The sequence below is a fragment of the Rhinoderma darwinii genome, chromosome 5 (assembly GCF_050947455.1).
Source record: "Rhinoderma darwinii isolate aRhiDar2 chromosome 5, aRhiDar2.hap1, whole genome shotgun sequence".
Lineage (NCBI taxonomy): Eukaryota > Metazoa > Chordata > Amphibia > Anura > Rhinodermatidae > Rhinoderma > Rhinoderma darwinii.
Genome location: NC_134691.1, coordinates 233,861,438 through 233,869,217, shown reverse-complemented (window position 1 = coordinate 233,869,217; position 7,780 = coordinate 233,861,438). Strand labels below are relative to the sequence as shown.

Here is a 7,780-nt window from a genome sequence, read left to right as displayed (position 1 = left end):
CTCTATATACTTCCCCACAGGCTAAGGTTAAAATAAATGGCCACCTCTCCAGTCCTTTCCAGATCAAGAACGGTACAAGACAGGGGTGTCCTCTCTCTCCCCTCCTTTTTGTCCTCACAATTGAGACTTTGATCCAGAGACTGCGTCAGGAGCCACTTCTGTCGGGGGTCTCGATTGGTGACAGAGTGCACTGCACAGCGGCGGTTGCCGATGTTTTGCTGATTTTTATCACCAATCCCTCCACAGCCCTACCCAGACTCCAGGAGCTGTTTACCCGTTTTGGTGACCTATCAAATTTCAAATTTAATGCTAGCAAATCTGAGGGATTATGTGTCTCCTGTACTCCGGCTCTATTAAAGTCTCTAAAACTCAGCTCTCCCTTCCTACTGCGCACAGACAGTATAAAATACCTAGGAATTAATCAAACTCCCTCGCCAGAACACTGGTATCAATGCAATTACACACCTTTACTCTCTGAGATTAGGGCCACTATCTTGTCATGGCACATCCCGTACATTTCTTGGATTGGTAGAACCAACTTACTAAAAATGATTATTCTCCCTAAACTTCTTTATCTTTTCCAAACTCTCCCGATTCCCCTCCCTAGAGCCTTTTTTGTTTCCATTAGACGACAATTTTCTAAATACATTTGGAATAATACTAAACCTAGAATAGCTTTTCACACTCTTATTCGACCTAAACGCTCAGGGGGGATAGGGCTCCCAGATATTGAATCCTACTACCACGCCGTACAATTAGCCAGGATAACGGAGTGGTTTGATAATACATCTACTAGACTTGGGGTTCCCGTGGAGGAGGCATCCATAGGTTTGTCCCTTACCTCCCTTTTGTGGCTTGACAAACCCAACGCAGCTTTGTTTTTGTCTCGCAACTCCCTTACCTCTGCCTCTTATCAGACATGGATGAAAGGTGATGGGTTGAAGTCTCTGCACCAAATCCCGTCTCCCTTGATGACGGTCCATGACATTGTGCAATCGCAGACTGAGAGGTTTCGAGATTGTTCTTTGCTGCCAGGGAGGGAATCCCGCAACACATACGATTCCATATTGATTAACGGGGCTTTTCCTACTCTCAATGAATTGCGGTCTCAACAGGGTTTTTTGTCTGTTAATTTTCTCACATACATGCATCTCAAAAAGTGTTACCTGGGAGCGTTTAGGCAGGGACCGATAGAACGCCCACTATCCTGGTTGGAAACAACCCTCCTCCTTCGGCAAACACTTAAGAAGCTGATGACGCCATATTATAATAATCTCCTGAAGATGAACTCATCCGTACAGCCTTCCTTTCTTAAAGCTTGGGAGTTGGAACTTAAGACTACCTTTTCTGAAGAGGATACCAGGGCAGTTTTCCGGAACTCCCTTGGAACCTCGAGATGCATTAAACTCCAGGAGTCCTCATACAAACTAACCTCCAGGTGGTACAAGACCCCCTGGGGATTGCATAAAATGTGTAACGAGATCTCCCCAGTTTGTTGGAGGTGTCATAAAGCCCCGGGAACATATCTACATTTGTGGTGGGAATGTGAGAAAATCTCTCCCTTCTGGGCTGGGATAGAAAATTTCCTCAACACTATAACTTAGTCCTCTATTGCCATTTCCCCTCGTGTAGTGTTTCTTAATCTGTGGCCAACATTCCCCAGGGGGGCCCCCAGGGAGCTATGGTCACATCTCTTCGCAGCGGCCAAATCCCTAATCCCGTTGTATTGGAAGACTGAGACTATGCCACCTATAAGTCATTGGCTTAGGAAAGGCGCCCAACTGGCGAGAATGGTGGAGTTATCGCATCTTGAGTTTCACTCTCATGCCAAGTACCGGAGGATCTAAGCACCCTGGTTTGAATTTTGCAAAAATTGCTCCTTTCAACACTTATGGGGTACAGACTAAGATGATGGTTACTCTGGCAGGGAACTAGTTCCTACATCTTCCTTTTAGATCTGATGTTTGCGGAGGACTTCATCCGTGCACGTTTCCTTTCCCTCCTCTTCTATCCCCTCCCTTTCTATCCTCTCTACCCCCTCCCCCTTGACGTTGGTGCAAGAGACGTGAATTTACGCCAATTTGCTCATACTTCCTTCTGGTCCAGTTCGAATGATATGTTTTGTTTCATCTTGATATAATGTAATGTACATGCAAGATTCCTTATTGTGAATTCTAACACTTACTCAGTTATTTGATGTACTGTGGCGCCTATGCGCATTGTCATTTGCATTTTTCGGCTCTGTAAAACTTCAATAAAAATTTTATTTTGCAAAAAAAAAGTGTACAGAGGAGAATTCATATAGAAAAAATGGAAGGAGAAACAGGAATTGATAATATTTAGTAAAAACCACATATTTATTATAAAGACCTTTTTAACGAAAAAAATTTGGATAAAAAATTTATGGAGGATGTTTTAAAGGAAAGTTCATGTATTTTAGATTCTAATGCCCAAGATGTTTTATTACAGCCCATTACAGAAAAATAAATACTGGATACCATAAATAGTTTTAAGTTGGGTAAAGTTCCAGGAGCTGATGGGGTACCAATTGAATTTTATAGAACGTTTTATGAGGTTTTAAAGGATGATCTTTTATCTCTCCTTTTAGAAGCTTTGAACTCAAAAATCTTGCCAGCATATTGAAAAATGGGTGACGTTTCTTTATTGTATAAAAAAGGTAATAAGGAGGAGATCAAGAATTGGAGGCCGATTACACTCCTAAATTGTGATTATAAGGTAATTGCCAAGATATGCGCAAACAGATTAAAAAACGTGATTGAGACGCTTATTCATCCAAACCAAGTATGTGGAATCCCAGGTCGGAGTGTGTGGGAAAACTTAAACCTCATAAAAGACATAATAGATGATGCAAACAGCAGCAAAAGCAACTTGGCAATTTTAATGGTAGATTTTGAAAAAGCTTTTGATAGGGTCTCACACCAGTTTTTATTTAATGTTTTAGGAAAGATGGGCATACCAGGGAATTTTTAAAATTCTTTAAAGGCATTTTACGATAATTGTCAAAGTAGAATCTTAATAAATGGTTTTAAGTCCCAGGCTGTTCCCCTCAGGTCCTGTGTGAAACAAGGCTACCCCCTATCACCATTGCTTTTTATCTGTGCCCTTGAACCCCTTTTATGCATAATCAGGAGAGATAATGAAATTCGTGGAGTATCTCTACCTGGGAGCAAATGTATAGAAGCCAAGGTAGTAAGTTACATGGATGATGTCTCCATAACCTGTAAAGGCAACATATCACTAAAAAAGTCTTTAAAACTAATTAACAATTTCTGCTGTGCATCAGGTTTTAAAGTTAATTTTAATAAATGTGAAATTTTAAAGATAGGTGCAATAGACATGAGTGACATTGAAGTTCCAATTGTAGAAAAAGTGAAGATTTTAGGTGTATATTTTAATGAATACAATGATGTAACGGAGAACTGGGAGGGGATTATGCAAAATGTGAACCAGAACTGTGTATATGGAGATTGCGAGAGCGGACTATGGAGGGCAAAGTGCTTATGATTGAAATGGTGACCCTGCCCTTGATTTTATACCTGAGCATAGTCTTTCCCCCTCCCACTCGAGTTTTATGAAAATTACTAAAAGTATGCTTCACTTTTTTTTGGAACTCAAAAATTGAAAAATTAAAAAGAGAAATCGTTTTTAAAAGGAGGAAAGGATTTTACTGATTTTAGAGTTTTCTTATATACTAAATTTTTTTCATTGTCTTAGGAATTTTTTTAAAGAAAACTACTGGTCCTTTTTAAAATATAATTTAGGGAATTTTATGAGGCGTCTCGGTTGGTTTAACCCCTTTAGGACGCAGCCTGTTTTGGCCTTAAGGCACAGCCGATTTTTTCAAACCTGACATGTGTCACTTTATGTGGTAATAACTCCGGAACGCTTTTACCTATCCAAGCGATTCTGAGATTGTTTTCTCGTGACATTTTGTACTTTATGTTAGTGAAAAAATTTGGTCGAAAAATTCAATATTTATTTGTGAAAAACTTCAAATTTTAGCAAAAATTTGCAAAAATTAAAATTTTTCTAAATTTAAATGTGTTTGCTTGCAAAACAGTTAGTAATACCACACAAAATAGTTACTAGTTAACATCCCCCATATGTCTACGTTATGTTTGTATAATTTTTTTCACGTACTTTTATTTTTCTAGGACGTTACAAGGCTTAGAACTTTAGCAGCAATTTCTCATATTTTCAAAAAAATTTCAATAGGCCATTTTTTTCAGGGACCAGTTCAGTTCTAAAGTGGTTTTGAGGGCCTTATATATTAGAAAGTCCCCATAAATCACCCCATTTTGAAAACTGCACCCCTCAAAGTATTCAAAACCACATTCAGAAAGTATTTGAACCCTTTAGGCGTTTCACAGGAATTAAGGCAAAGTAGAGGTGAAATTTACAAATTTCATATTTTTTGCCGCAATTCATTTGTAATAAAAAAAAAATCTGTAACACAGAAGGTTTTACCAGAGAAACGCAACTCAATATTTATTGCCCAGATTCTGCAGATTTTAGAAATATCCCACATGTGGCCCTAGTGTCCTAATGGACTAAAGCACCGGCCTCAGAAGCAAAGGAGCACCTAGTGGATTTTGGGCCCTCCTTTTTTTAGGAATATATTTTAGGCACCATGTCAGGTTTGAGGAGGTCTTGTGGTACCTAAACAGTCGAAACCCACCAAAAGTGACCCCATTTTGGAAACTACACCCCTCAAGGCATTTTTCTAGGGGTATAGTTAGCATTTTGACCCCACAGTTTTTTTTGCAGAATTTAGTGGAATTAGTCTGTGAAGATGAAAATCACCTATTTTTCTGTGGAAACATAGAATTTTTTCATTTTTACAAGGAATAAAGGAGAAAAAGCACCCCCACATTTGTAAAGCAATTTCTCCCGATTACGGCAATACCCCATATGTGGTTGTAAACTGATGCCTGGACCCACAGCAGGGCTCAGGAGGGAAGGAGCGCCTTTTGGATTTTGGGGCGCAGATTTTGCTGGATTGGTTTTCAGTGCCATGTTGGGTTTGCAACGGCCTGGAGGGACCAAAACAGTGGAAACCCCCCAAAAGTGACCCTATTTTGGAAACTACACCCCTCAAGGAATTTTTCTAGGGGTATAGTGAGCATTTTGACTCCACAGGATCTTTTTTAGAGCTAAGGTGACCAAAAAACAACGATTTTGGCACTTTCAATTCTTTATTTCTTACAGCGTTCACCGTGCGCAATAAATTACATTTTACTTTATTCTGCCAGTCGGTACGATTACGCCGATACCATATGTGTATAGTTTTTTTTTAAAGTTTTGCAGCGTTTGCAGAATAAAATGACGTTTCTATAAAATTATTTATTTTCTGAGACACGCTATTCTGGGCCGTAACTTTTTTCTTTTTTCGTCAAAAAAGCTGTGGGAGGTCTTGTTTTTTGCGGGACGGGTTGTAGTTTTTATTGGTACCATTTTGGGGTAAATGCGACTTTTTGATCACTTTTTATTCTATATCTTGGGAGGGGTGGTGACCAAAAAATAGCGACGCTGACATAGTTTTCCATTTATTTTGTTTGCTGCGTTCACTGTGCGGAAAAATTAACATTATAGTTTTATAGTTTGGGTCGTTACGAACACGGTGATACCAAATATGTGTACTTTTTTTTAACGGTTTCATTTTTTCCCTATAATAAATGACTTATTATAGGAAAACAAAACCTTTTATTTTTACGCTTTTATAAAACATTTTTATTAACTTTTTTTTACTTTTTACACTTTCTTTTTTTGTTTAATAACTTTTCCTTTACTTTTTACACTTTCTTTTTTTGACCTGCAGCTCTGATCGCTGCTAGAATACATTACACTACCTAGGTAGTGTAACGTATTCCAACTGTCAGTGTGACGTCACAGTCACTCTGACAGTTAGTCTACGAGGATCAGCAGAGGCTGATCCTCATAGGCTTCCATACATGGCAGACCCGGAGGCCGTTGCCTGGCCTCCGGATGCCATCACAAGCATCAGCAGCCCCCACAATTGAATGGTGGCTGCTGATGTGCTACAAACCCCCTACATGCGGAGATCGCAATCGAGCCCCGCATGTAACGGGTTAATTGCCGAAATCAGCGGCGATGAGCCGCTGATCGGTAACACTGGAGAGTCAGCTGTCGGGGACCGACAGTGTGCATCGGGAACGACACAGTGGCTTCCTGTCACTCTGACAGGAAGCCTATCAGGACCAGCCGAAGGTTGGTCCTGATGGGCTTCCGTCCATGGCAGACACGGAAGCCATTGTTTGGCTTCCGTTTGCCATTCTAACTATCGGCAAACCCCGCGATTTTCGGACCGGCGTCTGCCGATATGTTAGAAACCCAAAAAATTTGGCGATTGCACCCGATCGCTGAATTTAAGGGCTTAATTCACCGAAACCAGCGGCAAAGGACTGCTGGTCGGCAAGAGTAAAGTGTCAGCTGTCGGCGACAGCTGACCTCCCGGTTCCCGGTGCACACTGTTGCCGACAGTGTGCACCGGGACCCACTCAGTAACTGTATGTCCTTGTGCGCTAAGGGGTTAAAACTGATCTTAAACATCCCTATAGTTTTAACACGCCATATATTTATGAGATTTTAGAGAAAATTGTTGTCCTTTTTAATCTCACGAAGGTAAAAACAGAGCTTTTAATGAATGGCAAAGTTCTAACTAAGTTTATTTTAAAATCCACTGAAGTATGTATTATCGGGAATTTTAATGAGATACAGTGTAAAAATATACGGAAAATGATGAATTATTTTTAATTACCAGAAAGATCTAACCTGGAGCTGCATCCACAGTTGCCTGCCATGCCGTTCCTTTCAGCACAGAAGAAGATTATCATGCACTGCCGAATGCCCAAGAGAGGGATGCCACCAAGAAGAAACAGTTTTTCATATTTTATGGACTTGCGCTTTCTCAAAGAATATATGGAACAAGATTTTGCCACTTTTAAGAACAATTACTGCAATAACAACTTTAATCTATTATGTCATTTTATATGGACAGATAGATTGTGATTGCATGCCAAACAGATGGACAGCATGGAGGATTATCAACTGTGTGAAGGCAGCTCTCTGGAAGGCACCGAACATTTTACTTTTTAAAAAGGACATTTTATCGGTGGTTGATGTATTTGGGATGATTTTAAGTGAGATGTTTTTATATCTTTTACTTGATAAACAAAAAGACGCCTCTGCATATGTGAAATGGCATTTTAATGATTGGAATTGATTAATGTATTTGCACCTGTATGTAAATCTTTGAAATTTGATTAAACGGTTTTGTATGCTTGTGGTACAGCCAATTAAAAAAAAAAAATCTGTTCTGATCAGTTTAATATCTGATACGTCCCCTATCTGGGGACCATATATTAAATGGATTTTTAGAACAGGGAGATGGAAATAGAGCTTGCTCTGTCCACTCCACGCATTGACCTGGTATTGCAGTATCTCCAGGACCGGTGCACCCTTTCCTTATCTAGTGACTAAAATCAGATTTAAAAAGTGCTTTTTGCTTTTGCCATTGTTTGTTTCTTGCACATTTGATCCACCTTTAATCCCATTATTTGAACGCCTGTTGGACAATGCCTTTATACAATGCAGGTTGTGTAATGTGTGATAATGACCTCATTATTAAATGCCTTCATTAATAGATTGCCACCTCTTGTGTTGTGTGTGTTTCTTTGTGTCCAGCATTTCAATTTGGAACAGCTCATTCACCTTCCTTTTCCTCTGTCCCTCCTTCCTC

The 7,780-nt window shown here is 39.7% G+C and overlaps 1 non-coding gene across 1 annotated transcript; it reads left to right on the top strand.

Moving 5' to 3' along the window:
* Positions 1 to 7,307: 7,307 nt before the first annotated feature.
* Positions 7,308 to 7,504, top strand: LOC142654352 (U2 spliceosomal RNA). The gene has a single exon (XR_012849010.1). It is a non-coding gene; the product is annotated as a U2 spliceosomal RNA (small nuclear RNA).
* The last annotated feature ends 276 nt before the right edge of the window (positions 7,505 to 7,780 follow it).